This window comes from Arctopsyche grandis, chromosome 7, assembly GCF_051622035.1.
Source record: "Arctopsyche grandis isolate Sample6627 chromosome 7, ASM5162203v2, whole genome shotgun sequence".
Lineage (NCBI taxonomy): Eukaryota > Metazoa > Arthropoda > Insecta > Trichoptera > Hydropsychidae > Arctopsyche > Arctopsyche grandis.
Window position 1 is genome coordinate 30952851 of NC_135361.1, and position 15896 is coordinate 30968746.

The window sequence follows — 15896 nt, forward strand, 5'->3', positions numbered from 1 at the left end:
AGTCATTGACATATTGGTCGGCTAAAGATTTGGCTTCACGATATAAGTCGTCATCTGATAATTGAATGAGATTTTTACTTTGTAGGAAGACGAACTTTGAAATAATATCGTTAAAAGATGTAAAACGAACCTTCAATTGCATCAAGGCATCGTCTAGTGCCGCATTAAAAATTGTTATTTCAAACTTTTTCAATGAATCTTGGAATTGTGTATCATTACTAAGTTAATCGAAGTGCTTTTTGACAAAAGATTGACGATTCGATGTAATATATGTTTTAAAATGTCTTACAGAAATAATTTTAAAAAGTAAAAGAAAGGATGAACAATCAGAAGCAAAGGGACTAAAAAAGAAAATGGAAAGTTTCGAATTTACATATTCTCCTACTCGTGCTTTTTGATAACATTCTTCAGCCTCTCAACTTTGTATCAAAGCTCCTACAATCAAAAAACGTCGATGTTATCAGTGCTCAGTCGATGATCAAAAATGCATACGACAATCTCAATCGTTTTAGGAATACATTTGAAGAATTTGTAACGATTGCAACAAAATGGGGTTTGGAGCCAAAATTGTGTTTTGGGAAAAGGTCAATTTTTGCGATTTCGCTGTTGATATTTGAGATTAAGATCCGTTCCAAGATCTTACTCAGTGAGGATAGCAAGCTGATGGGTCGGTAACTTGTTGCGAGGGAGGGGTTCGAGTAGGGTTTTCTGATGAGAATGACATTGGCGAGTTTCCATTGACTCGGAAAATAGCAGATTCTGTTGGTGGCATTTAGTATTGCTGTGAGTGCATCGATGGCTTTTTGAGGGAGTTCTTTTAGAGCTTTGTTGGAAATTCCGTCAGGGCCAGGGGCCTTTTTGGCGGCGATAGTTTTGATGATGTTTAGTACTTCAAGCGGCGAAGTGGCGACAATGGGTACTGGGGCTGGGTTTTCGAGGTAGCTGATGACGGAGCTTTCAACCATTTGGCAAAAGTCACTTTGCAGGTTAAAGTTTGAGAGAGAGAATTGGTCCTGGAGACTGTCGGCTACGGCTTCCGCTTTATCGGCGATGGAGTAGACGAACTTATCTCCAACTTTGATCCTGTCGATCCTGTTGCCGTTGCTTCTGAAGATTTTTGACAGTTTCCAGAAACCGTTATGTCCGTCTTCTAACGCTCTGAGTTTGGTATCCCAGTTGTCGTTTCGTAGTTGCCACAAGGCGTTTTTAACGTCTTGTTGAAGTCTGTACATTCGCTGTTTGAGGATTGGGTCCTTGTTCCTTTGGAATGCCTTCCTAGCTCTATTCTTAAGGCGAATAAGATCGCGAATGTCGGGGGGTAAAGCTTGCGGGTGCAGAGGAGAGTGGGGTGTGGTGGTGGTGCTGGCGTCTAGGGCTGACTGTATTTCATCCGTGAGTATGTTAATAGCGGAGTCTATTTCTTGGGTGGTCTGAATTGAGTGGGGGTAAGTGACGGTGTGATGAAGGAGCGTTGAGAATTTCTCCCAAGATATGGTACTTCGGAGGATGGGGTTTATAGTTACGAGGGTGTTGGTGAGTTCTAGTATGACCAGGTGATGGTCGGAAGAAAGATCATTTATTACAGTCAAGGACTGCGCGCCCGGAAAATTTTGAGTTAGAACGATGTCTACGATATCGGGTCTGCCTTTGAAGTTAATGGGGATTCTTGTGGGTCCGTCTGGGGCCGTGACGGAAACTTTTGGGTTTGAAAGTTGGGAATAACTTAAGAGAATTTTCCCATTATTGTTAGTGGCTTGACTGTTCCATCTGGAATGTTTGGCGTTAAGGTCGCCTGCGGCAATGGTGGCTTTGTTAGTGTTGAATATTTTGTCCATGTCTGTGGTGAGTAAGTGTTGTTTTGGTGGGTTTTAAGCTGCGTGGAGGATGAGTGGGGTGCCAGTGTTAGTCCAAACTTCTACCGACGTCAGTTCTATCCCTGTGGTGATCGGCCGCGGGGCCATGTTGTGTTGAATTATGTGTTTGATGAATATGGCAGTGCCGCCGGCGGCTTTGCCTATTCGGTCGTTTCTGTATGTGGTGTAGTTTGGGAAGTGTAGTCGATTGCCAGGTTTGAGCCAAGTTTCGTTTACTAGTGCGATATCAATGGAGTGTTGGAGCAAGAATTGCTCGAATTCGACACGCTTGCTGAGTATGCTGAAAGCGTTCCAGTAAACGATCTTGAGGTAGCAAGTCATTTTTTATGTTGGTGGTTGAGCATGAGCAGGATGGCATTTATCGAGTCAATGGACTGTTCGATTTTGCTCATCCGATTTGAAAGGTCTTGGTTTGGGTTCCAGCTAGTGTTGATGTTGGGTTGTTGGGTGGGAGGGGTTAGGGGAGGGAAATTTGAGTTTTCGTGTCTATATTGCGGTACGTTGGTCTTCGTTGGTTGGGGGTGGGAGGGGTTGGGGTTTCGGGGTTGACGGGAGTTCTTCCTGCTTTTGTTGTTGGGATTTGAAGGGCAGCCTCTGTAGCTGGAAACGTGAGGGCCTCTGCAGCTGGTGCAAGTTGGAGTGGAGGTTGTTGACACACAGTCAGTGGTCAAATGAGGTCCTGCACATTTGATGCACAGGGGGGCGACATGGCAGTTGTAAGAGCCGTGACCAAAGCCTTGGCAGCGGTGGCACTGCGGTACAGTGTCACCACGGCGAAGTGATTCGATGCGAACCAGTTGGCCTAAGATGCTGGAGAGGTTGAACAACTTCTTCCCCTCTTCGTCGCGTGTGGTCTCGACAGTGAACATGGGCATGTCGCGCTTGTCACGTCGTGATTTCATGACGGTGGCTTTATTGGCTTTGTAGCCAAGACTGGCCAACTCGGCGAGGACTTCTGACTCGGAATAGTTGGGGCTAATGCCTCTAATGACTAGTTTGAGCGGTTTGTCTTCCGTTAGAGGGTGGGCATAGAATTAAAAATTTTCATCTTGGAGCACTTTGGTAATTTGGCGGTAATCATCGATGGTGCAAGGTGTGATTTTTACTCTGTTTTCAGAGTAGACGGCTGTGAATTTGTGGTTACGTCGGTCGAGTTTCCTTTGAACTACCTTGTAGTCCGATGGCAACCTTAGAAAGATTGGAGCAACTTTAGGTTTGGGAAGCACATCCGAAACGGTGTTTCTGGATGGGTGAGCGGGGCTTGTGGTCTGGGGGGGTGTACGAATTTGAGCTGTGAGAGGGGTTTGGGGCGTGTTTGCCGACGGTGTGCTGAGGGCCGCTTGTTGGGTGGGTGTGTTGTGAATTGGACGCTTCTGGATATGTTTCCGATTTCGGATGATGCCAACAGGGAAGGAGTAGTCCTCCGGTTGTGGTGCAGGTGTTTGTGTAGGTGCAGGTGTTTGGGTAGGTGTGGGTGATTGTGTAGGTGTGGGTGGTTGTGTGGGTTCAGGTGCGGCTGCTAATGCGGGTGGGGAAGTAACCTCCATTTTGTTAGACTGCACGGAGTCGGAATCGGAGTCGAAGTCGGATTCCGCGAGTGCCGCGTATCTGTTGCTGATGGGTGGGGGCGACTGTAATTGTGTGTGTGTGGTGTTGGGTGGGCTCGTCATTCTACGCTTACCGTTTTTGCGGGGTGACGTCTGGGGGGATGTAGCCATGTCCTTTGTCTTTGTGGTCGTTGTCATCGTCGACTGGGCCTGCGACATGTTTGACGCGAGGTTTCCCAGTTGGGCGGGGTGGGCTGCTTGGTCAGCTGCTCGTTGGGCTGCGTGAGTCGCGATTAACTTTTTGAGGGAAACGTTTTCTTCCCTCATTTCTTGGTTCGCCTTCACGAGTTTTTTAATATCGTGTTCCGTGAATTTATGCGTTTTAGCGCTAGTGTTACTGCCACCACGGCCATCACGCCGCACACTGGCCATCTTGTGGGTGGGTTTGTTTGTTTGTTGTGTCACTGTCACTTGTCACTGTCAATATCACTGTTTTGTTTATTTGGCTGTTGCTAGGACAGCTTCTCATTCCCAGAGGGACGCGTTCGGAGAGTCGAGCGGTAGTTACATCGCGGTTTCGGCGACGCAGCTGTTAACGGCACAGCTGTTTGTAGCGCGGGTAACGACAACGACAGCGCGGCGGGACACGTCCGAGCACTGCGGGCGCTGGGCGCGGTCCTCTGACTGGCTCGACTCACTCACTCCGAGTGACTGAAGTTGTTTGGGGTGGACCTTCTTTTATATTGTTTTTGGGGATCCACGTGACTCGTCGCAGGTGGTGTTTATGTGTGCGAGGAATGTGGTTTGTCGATTAGGGTGGACGTTTCTCGAATATTTGGCGTCGTTCCACTCGATTTAGTTTAATGGATGCAGGTGTTCTTCGACTTCGTGTCGTTCTCCTTGGTTTGTTGGGGTGGAATATGCTCGAATATTTGGCGTCGTTCCACTCGATTTAGTTTAATGGATGCAGGTGTTCTTCGACTTGAGATGACGTCAATGGTTGAGCGTGAGAAATGTATTCTCCGTCGCAATAGATTTCGATAGTTTCGATTTGCGGTGACGAGATTCCTACAGCTTTGTCTAGTATACCCTTTAAAATTCAAGTACAAATACGTTCCCTTACGGGGTATGGAAATGGAATGGAATGAAACGACGGGGTGTTGTACACACGACTGTTTATTATGGCGGATGAAAAATAAATCGATCAGTGGCGAGCAATATGGTCGAGTTGATCCCAGCTCGCAGGCCGATGACCGAAACTCGACCATGTCGTAGAGCCGCTACATTACTCCCCTCTAGAGTTGCCAACTTTTTTTGTGACGATTCCGGGACAAATAGCTCAAAATTGAACATCATCATCATCATTATCGGTCAGCCATTACCTAGTTTTCAGAGGAAACTTTTTATGTACGATAAAATTAAAATTTTAATTTTGTTGGGCCGCCTTTATATCATTACATACGTACTCACGCGGCCCAAGCCTCTAAGTAATATATTTAATTACATTAGTTTAAGCCGGGGTCATAATTTTGATTTAAATCCTAATCGTGAAATCCCACACATTTTATATATTTATAGATTAAATTGTCGTACATTTGTTATTGAAATATTGTTTAAATTGCCTTTTTATTTTATTTTATAATTATTTTTTATATATTGTCTTATTTATAATTATTTTTTATATTTCATAATATTGTTGCGTAGGAGTGGGTGGAGGATCCAAGTAAAAGGCCAAAGTCGTTTCATAGCATTTATTAATGATTAAGGAGATACACGCACTGGCAGTGCTCAGTCCAGAATGACCTGATATCACCTAAGTACCGCCTTATAAGGGGTAGATCTCTCAGGACTTCTAATCTGTTTACCTATTGTATAGTCACGTATTCGGATATGTATTCCCACGACATTTGGTCCCACGGTATGGGTCAGTTCTGAGAATTGCACGGGAATGTTACCGCTGCTAAGTGCATACGGGGGAGATAATCCTCGAACGGTCACACAGTATCTGGGATTCGTAACAATATTATTTACAAAACATAGAAGAGGCTAGTTTTTAAAAAACTTTTTTTTTACTAGGTTTTTTCTAAAATAAAATTACGCAATCTCTTTTCTGTAGCATTTGTCCCATGAATATTTGTTGGCAAATGATTTGAAACAACTTAAATAATAATGGATATTTGTTTTAGGTGATTCATATCGGTCGTACAATCAAATGCAATTGAAAGATATTTGGAAGCTTTAAATGTCAGGAACTCTTCAGGATCATAACTGATTCAGGATTCACAGATTCACAACACGAAAGCAAAAAAGCGTCACGAGTCTTCAACAGATCAAAGAAGACAAGTCTGAGAAAATGTTTTAGTCCGGACACTACACTGGTTTGTTTGATATAAATTATAATTACGATATTTCATTGCATTAATCATAGGCTACTCGAGTTCACTTATTTATTTTTGCATACACGATATTGACCGAGCAATTATTTTATAAATTTGATCTGATGTTTTGATCTCTCTTTTAATTTCAGGAATAGGAAAACAAACAGCTGTTGGGTTCTTTCGGCCCTTCTGTGTCTCGCGCCTTTGAAAATTGGGATCTCTCCAGAAACATTTGTGTGCATTCTTCAGGGAACCATGTTTACCTGCCATAGTTGCTGTTTAACTTATTAGATTAGTAAAATCTTTTATTCTTCATGAACCATAAAAATCTCTAGTATCATTTTTTTATTGTGTAGTGCTTAAAACTTTTTTCGATGAATATTTTAATAAACATTAAATAATGTGTTAATTTTAATTAATTTTGGGTACATATTCAATATTTGTAAATATTATACATAAAAATAAATAAATAAATTATCACAAAATTTTATGAAATCACTTAGATATTTCTCCACCAAGGTCAAATTGAGTATTTTTACATAAAATAAGTTAAATCTAAATCTTTGTACAGATACAATATTTGAAAACACTATACACACAAATATTTACATATTCATACAATATCTTGTAAGTTTAGATGTCCAATATATGTGCACATGTATGTATATACAATATTGGGCACTATAATTTTGAAGATTTTTTCTTTTATTTAAATTAATTAAGAAGTCGACTTTCCAGCATCCATCCCAGCAAAATCAAAAATATTCATAACGTACATTACATATTTAAATATCACTATATTAAGTGATACATATTAAATTCTTATAGTATTATTGCTATTGTCATGTCGGATTGGTATTCATGGTTATTCAAAATAAATTTTATTTTCGTATTCACTGTAATCCGGTGGTGGTTTTTCATCTGAAATAGGTGCCGAAGAAATTTCTTGGAGTTCAGCTCCTTCATTTTGACATTCTAACTTCGACACCTCATTTTCTTTGATCTTTTGATAGAAACTAAACACACACAGCCAGAAATACAAGAAAAGTCCTGAAATCAAAATTTGATAAATAGCTTGAAAACTTTTTATACATTATTCTACGATATTTTACACATACCGTCAATCACCATTAAAGTGGTTTCAATCACATCTGGGTAACGAGATGATGAAATAGCTTTTTCTGCCAAATATGCTGCAAATAATAAAATTCCCAAACCAACCGTTAGCAGTCAAGGAACCAACATTAGCTTCGCATTCTGAAATATAAAAGAACGCGAATTTGAAAAATAGAAAAGAATATCTTAAAATATTACAATAACAATATTTAGTAAAATTGTAATGATAAATTTAATACAAAATTAAATCAAACCTTGAGAGCTGCATATATGAGTGCTCCCTGTGATAAAAGAGTGAGAATGACAAAGGACAGTTCCCAACTTATTACTAGAATAAATTGATAGTAATCATTAGTTGAATTAACACAATCCAATTGCTTATTTTGAGTAATGTATAAAAATAGAAAAAGACAAACCATAGATGTAACCATTAGAATAAAAATACGAAAACGTAAACGCTGAATGTAAAAATACTAGTATGGAAACCACCTGTGTGTAATAATAAATGATTCATTAAGAGTTCATTGTATACATTAATTTAAGAAATTAACTATTCGATAGGATGTTTACCAAACCCAGCCAACCAATGATTACGTTTCCAGTTTGCAGTCCAAAACATCCACAGAATTTATTGAAAAGAGCCATCTTCAACTTTCTGAAATCAATTAAACAAAATCATTAGTAAACAAACATCCACTTTCCAATATGTTCGGCATAAGTCATCATTAAAAAACATTAATATTTTAAAGAAAATTATTGTTTGATTATATTTTGTAGCTGCCAACTATGATAAAAGCTTATTTATTATATAAATCAACACTATATATAGGCGTATAAAGCCTTTCATTTTGTATTCAATAGTAGATAATAATTCATTAAAGGGATAAAACATTTAAATGTTTTATTTTTAATGTCAAATATTGTCAACGATTTACTAAATACATATGATTTGAAAATTTTTCTGAACAGTGTTTCTTTTTTTATTAATCACTATTTTATATGGTTATTGTGTTTTAATAGACAGTGATGAATTTCTGCATAAGAGTGATAAGCACTTCCGAAGAGTCGATTTTCATTTTATTGACTTCTATGTCAGTAAAATGAGCACTTTAAATATAGAAATATATATGTATAATCTGTAGACTCACCACATATGTATGTACTTTTATTGAAATATACTAACATAAAAGATTTTTTTTTTTTATTTCTGAGCATAATAAATTAAGTTTATTTCCTATCAACATTGTTAAACATTAAGGTTTATAAACCCAACACAATAATTATTACAACAGTTATCTATTGTGATCTTGGAATACACTGGAACAGCAATACATACTTTTTTAAAGATATTTTGGCACTGTTAAGTATAAATAATTTTTTTTTCTTATTTTCCACTTTTCACATACATTTTTTTTTATTTATTTTTTTTATTTATTCATATACATATATTTACAGGATATAATGTTTATTTCAAAGTTGGACATGTATTCCTTATCAGATAAGAGTAGCTCTTGTGCCTGATAAGGGAGCTACGATTCTATTATAAATTCTTAAAATCTACTATAATATTTTTTATATAAAAATTACATTAAAATTTTTCAGTGCAAGTTTTTTTTGAAAAAGTGTAACAATACAGCGCAATTCAGAAGGGAGATTATTATAGTTATTTATGGCTTGGAAAATATAATGGTTTTACATTTGTGTTGTTTTAAAATTTGGTGTGATAAATTGGTTTCCATTTCTCATTAGTTTATAAAATTCTTGATATTCTTTGTTATTTTTTTCTTTACACATTTTTATAATGGAAGCTTGCTTAAATATGTCATCGATATTTGGTACTGGAAATAGTTTAAAAAGCGATTTTGTCGAGAAAGTAGAGTTTTTTTTAAGTATTACTTTTATAATAATTTTTTGCGAAACTTTTACTGAATTTAGATTGCTTTTGTAGGATCCTCCCCAACCTAAATTTCCATAGATAAGCAGAGAGTGGACAAGGGCATAATACACATTTTTTATTATTTTCACATTTAAAATATTTCTCAACCTAACAAATATATATATATATATATATATATATATATATATATATATATATATATATATATATACATTTCCTTATTCTCTTTACTAGCTCTGTAATATGGCTTGTCCATTTCATGTTTTGATCAATGATAACACCGAGATATTTAATTTCAGAAGAAGAGTTGATTACAGTACAAACAGGATCATGTAGTTTACAGTTTACATAGTCACATTTTTCATCATGGATTATAATATTAACTTTTTCTATAGGTATTTTTTGTAATGAGAATAATATATATGTTGTTTTTTTTGCATTAAGTGTGAGTAGGTTATTATCAAACCATGATTTTAAAGTATTAATATATTCATTTGCAAGTTTGTTAACTATTTCCCAAGTTTGGCCTTTTACTAATAATACAGTATCATCTGCATAAGAGATTAAATCACCCTTTATTTTCTGTTGGAAAATGTCATTTACATATATTAGAAAAAGTAATCGTCCGAGGACCGCGCCTTGAGGAATGCCAAATATACTTGTAAGTGGTGTACTATATGTTTGATTTAATTTTACAATTTGAGGTCTGTCTGTTAAATAGCTTTCTATCCATTTAAGTTTTATGAGGTCAATGCCATTTTCTTTTAATTTTAATACAAGTTTTTTATGGGAAATGCTGTCAAATGCTTTTTTTAAGTCAATGAAAAGTCCTATACATATATTTGATTTGTCTAAGGTACTCTGGATAATACGTGAAATTTTTGCAATGGCATCTTGGGTACTTTTTCCCTCTGTGAATCCGAATTGATTTTCATTTATGATCGAGTTATTTTTTATAAACAGAGTTAGTCTTTTTTTAGCAATTTTTTCAAAAATTTTCGATATATTTGATAAGAGTGAAATAGGTCTATAATTAGAAATATCCTCTGGGTTACCAGATTTAAATATTGGAATAATTATGGTTTTTTTATATGTATTCGGGAAAATTCCCGTTTTAAAGCTATTGTTTATAATATGAGAGATTGGTGTAGAAACGTAATTTTTAATTATTTTTAGTGTTTTTACGGAGAGACCATCAAAACCCGAAGCAGAGCCACCTCGCATATTTGATATAATTTGTACTATTTCAGACGGATTGGTTGGTTCGAAGAGATCTAGTTTAGTTTCTATGTTCGCAGTTTTTTCAATATAATTTTTTTTTTTTACAGTTATTTTATCAGCTAGATTCTTTCCAACATTTGCAAAGAAATCGTTAAAAGCGTTTGCTCCTTTTTTGGGTTCCTCAGTACAGTTTATTATATTTTTGTTTTGTATTATATTTTTTATGGTATTACTTTTAGTTTTCTGTTTATTTTCCAGAATTTCATTGATTATTATCCAAACTTTCTTACTGTCGTTTTCAGAATCATCAAGTTTGTTTTTATAATATTTTTCTTTGGTATTTTTTATGAGAGAAACTAATTTATTTTTGTATTTTCTAAAATGATTAATTAATTCTATATCTAGTGGTTTTTTTTTTGTTTCTTTGTAAAGCTTTTCTTTATGTCTTATAGATACCACTAGTCCATGTGTTATCCACGGTTTGATTTTACGAAATTTTGCTGAGTTTCTTATTTGAATATGTTTTTTCGAGTCATTAATATACTTTGTTAATCTATTTTCAAATATTTCACAGCACTCGTTAACGTTATCATTTTGGAGAATATCTAACCAAAGTTCAGATGACAATTTATTTATCAAAGATACATTATTAATAACAGATATTTCATTATTAGTATTAGCAGTTTGTTTGTAATGTTGATTTATCGTCTGAGGTGTCATTGAAATATAATGTAGCATAATCATGTAATGGTCGGTAATTGAAGTTTTTATAATTCCCGAGTTTATATTATTTATATCTTTTATATTTGTGAAAATATGATCGATGCACGATGGACGTTGCCCATTTATGTTTCTAGTGTAAGAGTAAATAAACGGTACAAAATTTAATTCCGCCATCATGTTTAGGTAGTTATCTTTGTTCTTCGATGTGTAATCGTGTGATATATTGAAATTTATGTCACCTAAAATGATTGCATTTGCGTTTTTAAATTTTAATAATATTTGTCTTAGTTCTTCTATAAACAAACAGACAGTAGATGATTGCGTTCTATATATAGGGATAATATCATTTTTTTTGTTATAATACTTAATTTGAACATGTAGGCAGTTTGTTCCATTTATATGAATTTCTTCCTCGCATAATATGTCACAATTATTTAATATGAACATAGCAATCCCACTGTTTTTATTTATACGGTTAGTAGTTGATACATAAGTATATCCCGGTATATAGTACGTCACTTCACTATTCGAATGAGTTTCTGTTAACACTATGCATGCCGGCTTCTTGAGATCATTATTAATTGTTGTTAAAAATTCATCTATGTTCCGTTCTATGCTTCTTATGTTCATATGAAGAATTAATGGACTGCAGTTGATGTCGTTTTGTTGGATACAGTATTCTTTGTAGCTGTTATATATTTTTTCTTCAATAATATTTTTTTTATCTAGTTCATTATATATGAAATCCGTCATTTTTATTCGCAGTCAATTCTGACTCTTGATAGTATACCCGCTCACATCGACCAAAACCAACCATCGTCATAACCTTCAGAATGGCAACAATACTACAATAACTAATTGATTTGCAAATGGTTTTCAGCCTTTGAAAAATTGATTTGACTAAATGTAAAATTTTAGATGATTGTTTCACTGGATATTTATTAGATCTCGTTCCGAGTATATAGCTGTGATCGGTGAGGTGTTGTTCTTCCGTACTAAGATCTTCGAGTGTTTCACCCAAACATATAAAAAATGTTTTTCCTTAGCCAGGGCCTTCACCTTTGTCAGCAGCATTTTGTTCGAAACGGTCAGGTGGTCATTTACAAAAATCCTTTTGTCATCGGAATAACCGAGATCCTTAGATGAAAGTGACTTTAAACGCCGTGCTGCTAGCATAAATTCTTCTTTAAGATGATAGTTATGAAAAGAGGCGACAATCGGTTTAGAATTATTATTAATACGGGAAGGAACCCGCGCAACAAAGTTAATTTGATTAGGGGTTATGGGATAATTAATTTTCTTGCTCAGATTAACAATGGTGTCAATCAGATTTTCACTTTTAAAGAGTGGCACCCCTTTGATTTCAATATTATTTCTTCTTGACCATTGTTCCTTCTCATTTAATTTCTGTTCAAGGTGATCAATCTTGTTATGGATAGTTGCTGTCTCAAGGTTTGTCTTTTCTAGAGTATCTAACCTAGACTCTAGTTTATGTATCTTCTGTGTAAAATCATTTATTAAGGAATGGGCCATCTCCAAAGAGTTCTTCAAATCAGAAACATCAGATTTCAGGGATTTGATGTCATCCGACATTGATCTGAGAGGGGCAAGTCCATCTTGATGCCTTGTATTTCAGCAAACAGAAGATCCATCGATACTGGGGTTGGGGAGCTCGACGCTGGGACGCTTCCAGGAGGGGTTGGAATAAGGCCCATCTTGCATGAAGCACACTTCCACTGGAGCTGACGATCCTCTCCGAGTCTATTATAGCCCGCTTTGGTAATACCAGAACAAGGGAAATCAAATTTCAATTTACAGCCACCACATAGAACACCGTCTAAGCCTTCAGAATTACAACGCGCACACTTAAACATTGTGATATTGTGATAAAGCCAATATTCGATAAATAAAATAGAATTTGTAATTGCCAAATTGAGTCTTGATACAATGGTGATTAATACCGAGAAGTTGAGATTGAATTATTGGTTTATTATTGAAATAAATATTGTGTGGTGGATTTGAAACTTGTATAAAATATCAATCAACATTTTCTACAGGGTCATCGTTTGTGCTGTTTATGACATATGCAATCTGTCCATATGATAGCCGATGGTAAGCTTGCAATTTTCAAAACAAAAACAAGTTGTTCTATGAAAAATGTTCATTTGTATAAATATATAAATTTATCTTATCATTTCAACAGTAAATAAATAGTTTCCATGGAGATGTTTTCATTTATTTTCATGAAATTTTCATATATGAGTTCTAATACATAAGTTGACGCAATCAAAATTGATTATAATAAATACTTAAAAAGATGCGATTAGTTTTTGAAAATATTTATTATATGTACATTCATATCAACAAAATTCCTTCTACAGCTGTTACACCTGGGACCAGATTGCTGACCCATTAAATACCATAAGTGTAATAATACATCCACATGTAACCTCGAAATCTTAGAAAATTAATACATAGATTTTTAATGTAAAAACGGCACATGTATAACTGATAAAAAACAATAATGCCAGTTGTATTCATAATCACAGACCTATTGATCTCTAGAATGAATTAATTTCTTAATAAATATATAATCAATGGTTCATTTGATTTGTGATTGTATAAACATTTAAAATATTTAATCTCCAATACTAGCATAATAATAATATCAATGAATTATTTTCTATTACTAAGTGAATACTATTGTACATATAATTTTAATTTTAACGAAATTACTCTTACTACTTTCATGGATGCAAAAACAATTAAAATTGCGATTTATTTTGGAAAAACACATTTATGAGATTGAGTTACAAAATTCATCCTAATATGAATCTATCGCCATTATTGAGTCGACCTAAAATTCACATATATAGGTAAACAAAGCAGATACTTATTTGACCTGCTATCCATAGATGAAATTTTGAGGTTAAAGATAAATATAAAAATATAAACTTTGTTAGCTCTTGACCAACTTTACTGAGCGACTTGGTCTGGATATATTATAAAATAGGTTTCATTCAAAATTGCTTATATTCTAAAATAAGAAATATTGAAGCATCACTTATTTTACACCTAAATGCAATATGTATGTGGTGGAGAATCCCGACTGATGACGCTGTTCAGCACCACGATTGGGACGTGGCGGTTTAGGTGAAGACCAAACACGTTTTCAGCCATGTTGTTTATTAAGATGATACGTACGGAGGCTTAGCAACCAACCGCGCGGAGCACAGGTCCAACTGCGACTAACCGTTACATCTGTACCCCTTTTAGATCATCACATACATACCAAGGCGGCCCATGCCTCTTAGTAATATATTTAATTACATTAGTTTAAGCCGGGATCATAATTTTGATTGAAACCCCAATCTTTGAAATCTTTTTGATTGAAACCCCAATCATTGAAATCATTTTGATTGAAATTTTAATCCCACACATTTGTACATTTGTTGTTGAAATATTGTTTAAATTGCCTTTTATATTAATAAATTAATTGTATTTAATTTATTATATATTTATTTAATTATTTATTATATTTTAGTACATTATTTGTTTATATACATTTATTTTACTTGTTTACTTTTTTTTGTATAGTTTTTTTACTAAAGTTTTTTATATACATTTATTTTTTATATTTTAGTACATTATTTTTTATATACATTTATTTTGTTACATGAGTTTTTTTACTAAAGTTTTTTATACATATACATTTATTATCACACACTTTACACTTCTCACACAATTTTAACTTCTAGGAATTGAGTTTTATTAAATCCCTACAAACAAACATGAAAGTTTCACATTGGTTTTCACTGATATCGCATTTTTTTTAAATGTAACTAATAAAAACCTTGTAAAAACCCTACAAACATCATTAAGGTATCACTAAATTTCACTGATATCGTTGCATATTAAAATTAAGTAGTATAGTAATAGCAACGAGATTTAGAAGCATTTACAAAAATTTCAAGACAAACTTGCTAATAGGGCTGAAATTCCTTGAAAGTCTTCCATAGCTCATTGAACTCGGACTGAAACAGTTCAACGATGGGCAAATGGGACGTTATCAACACATCTTCCCAATTTCCACTGGTGGCCTGATTAGTCCAATTCAACGATCCAGTCACTAATACTCCTCTGCGTTGTAGATTAATTTTATATAAAAAATATTTCACGAATGTCACGTGTGAATTGTTACTATATATTTCTCCAATTCGTGACGGACTATCGATAATGCAAAATGTGTGATGCATAAGATTGTTGGATTTTTTGCTTTTAATTTTGATCCCCTGCTCGTAGAAGCGGCATATGTGGGAGCTGGTGTAGTAGGCCATGTCGAAGTCGGAGATGATCCTGACGACCACCCCTCGATCGTGGGCTTTCTTGACGGCCCGAGCCAGAAGATCGGACGTGAAGATGTAGACGCAGATGTCGATGCAGGTGCGGGCCTCGTCCAGGAAGTCGACGATCCGCTGCAGGTTGTGGACGCAGCAGTACTTGTTGTAGCACTCATCCCTGACTTTACCCTCCAGCTCGCACTGGAAGCCCGAGTTGTTGAAGGGCACCAGCACGTTGACGGGGGCTCGCCGCGCCCACATCTCAGCCCACTTCCACCCCACCCCTACCCCGGCCAGCAGGGCTGCGCCCATCACCCCTCCGCCCCACTTGACCCACATTCCACGGCACTGTCACCGCACCAGGACTGCCACAGGTTGCTTCCACTCGCGACGGCCCAAAAGGTGAGGCTGGGGGGCGAGGAGTGGGCGTGTATGTCTGAGAAAATCGATAAAGCTTTGTAGGCGGGGTAGGAAGTGTTGACCGTATCCCAGCCTAACGAAACACTGTTGTGCTTGTTTTAAGTTGTTATATTGTTTGCCTAAATATTGTACAAGTGTATTAGAATATTTGAGGAAGTTTTCTCGAAGCGGCTATTGGTTGTTGACTTGGTGTCGTGATGGCCGCTGGATCTGCAATGTGTCGTTGCTCTGGATCCGGCTATGTTCAGATGTCTCTGGATATGGCAGTGTGTTGCTGGCTCGGCATTCGGCTATGTTCAGAAGGTCTCTGGATGTCGACTGGTCCGCTGCTGTGTGTCAACTCTTGTAGTTGTGGGTCGACTGAAGTTGTTCTTTGTGGC

The 15896-nt window shown here is 35.9% G+C and overlaps 1 long non-coding RNA gene across 2 annotated transcripts; it reads right to left on the reverse strand.

Annotated features, from left to right (window-relative positions):
• Positions 1-5164: 5164 nt before the first annotated feature.
• On the reverse strand, positions 5165-14006 carry LOC143914980 (uncharacterized). 2 transcript variants are annotated; one of them, XR_013260871.1, is made up of 7 exons: positions 13832-14006; positions 7486-7570; positions 7332-7404; positions 7170-7243; positions 7017-7056; positions 6918-6980; positions 6271-6849 (listed from the first exon to the last, which is right to left on the reverse strand). It is a non-coding gene; the product is annotated as an uncharacterized LOC143914980 (long non-coding RNA). The 2 variants fall into 2 exon arrangements; XR_013260870.1 differs by having other exon boundaries at positions 5165-6849; positions 6918-7056.
• Positions 14007-15896: the final 1890 nt, after the last annotated feature.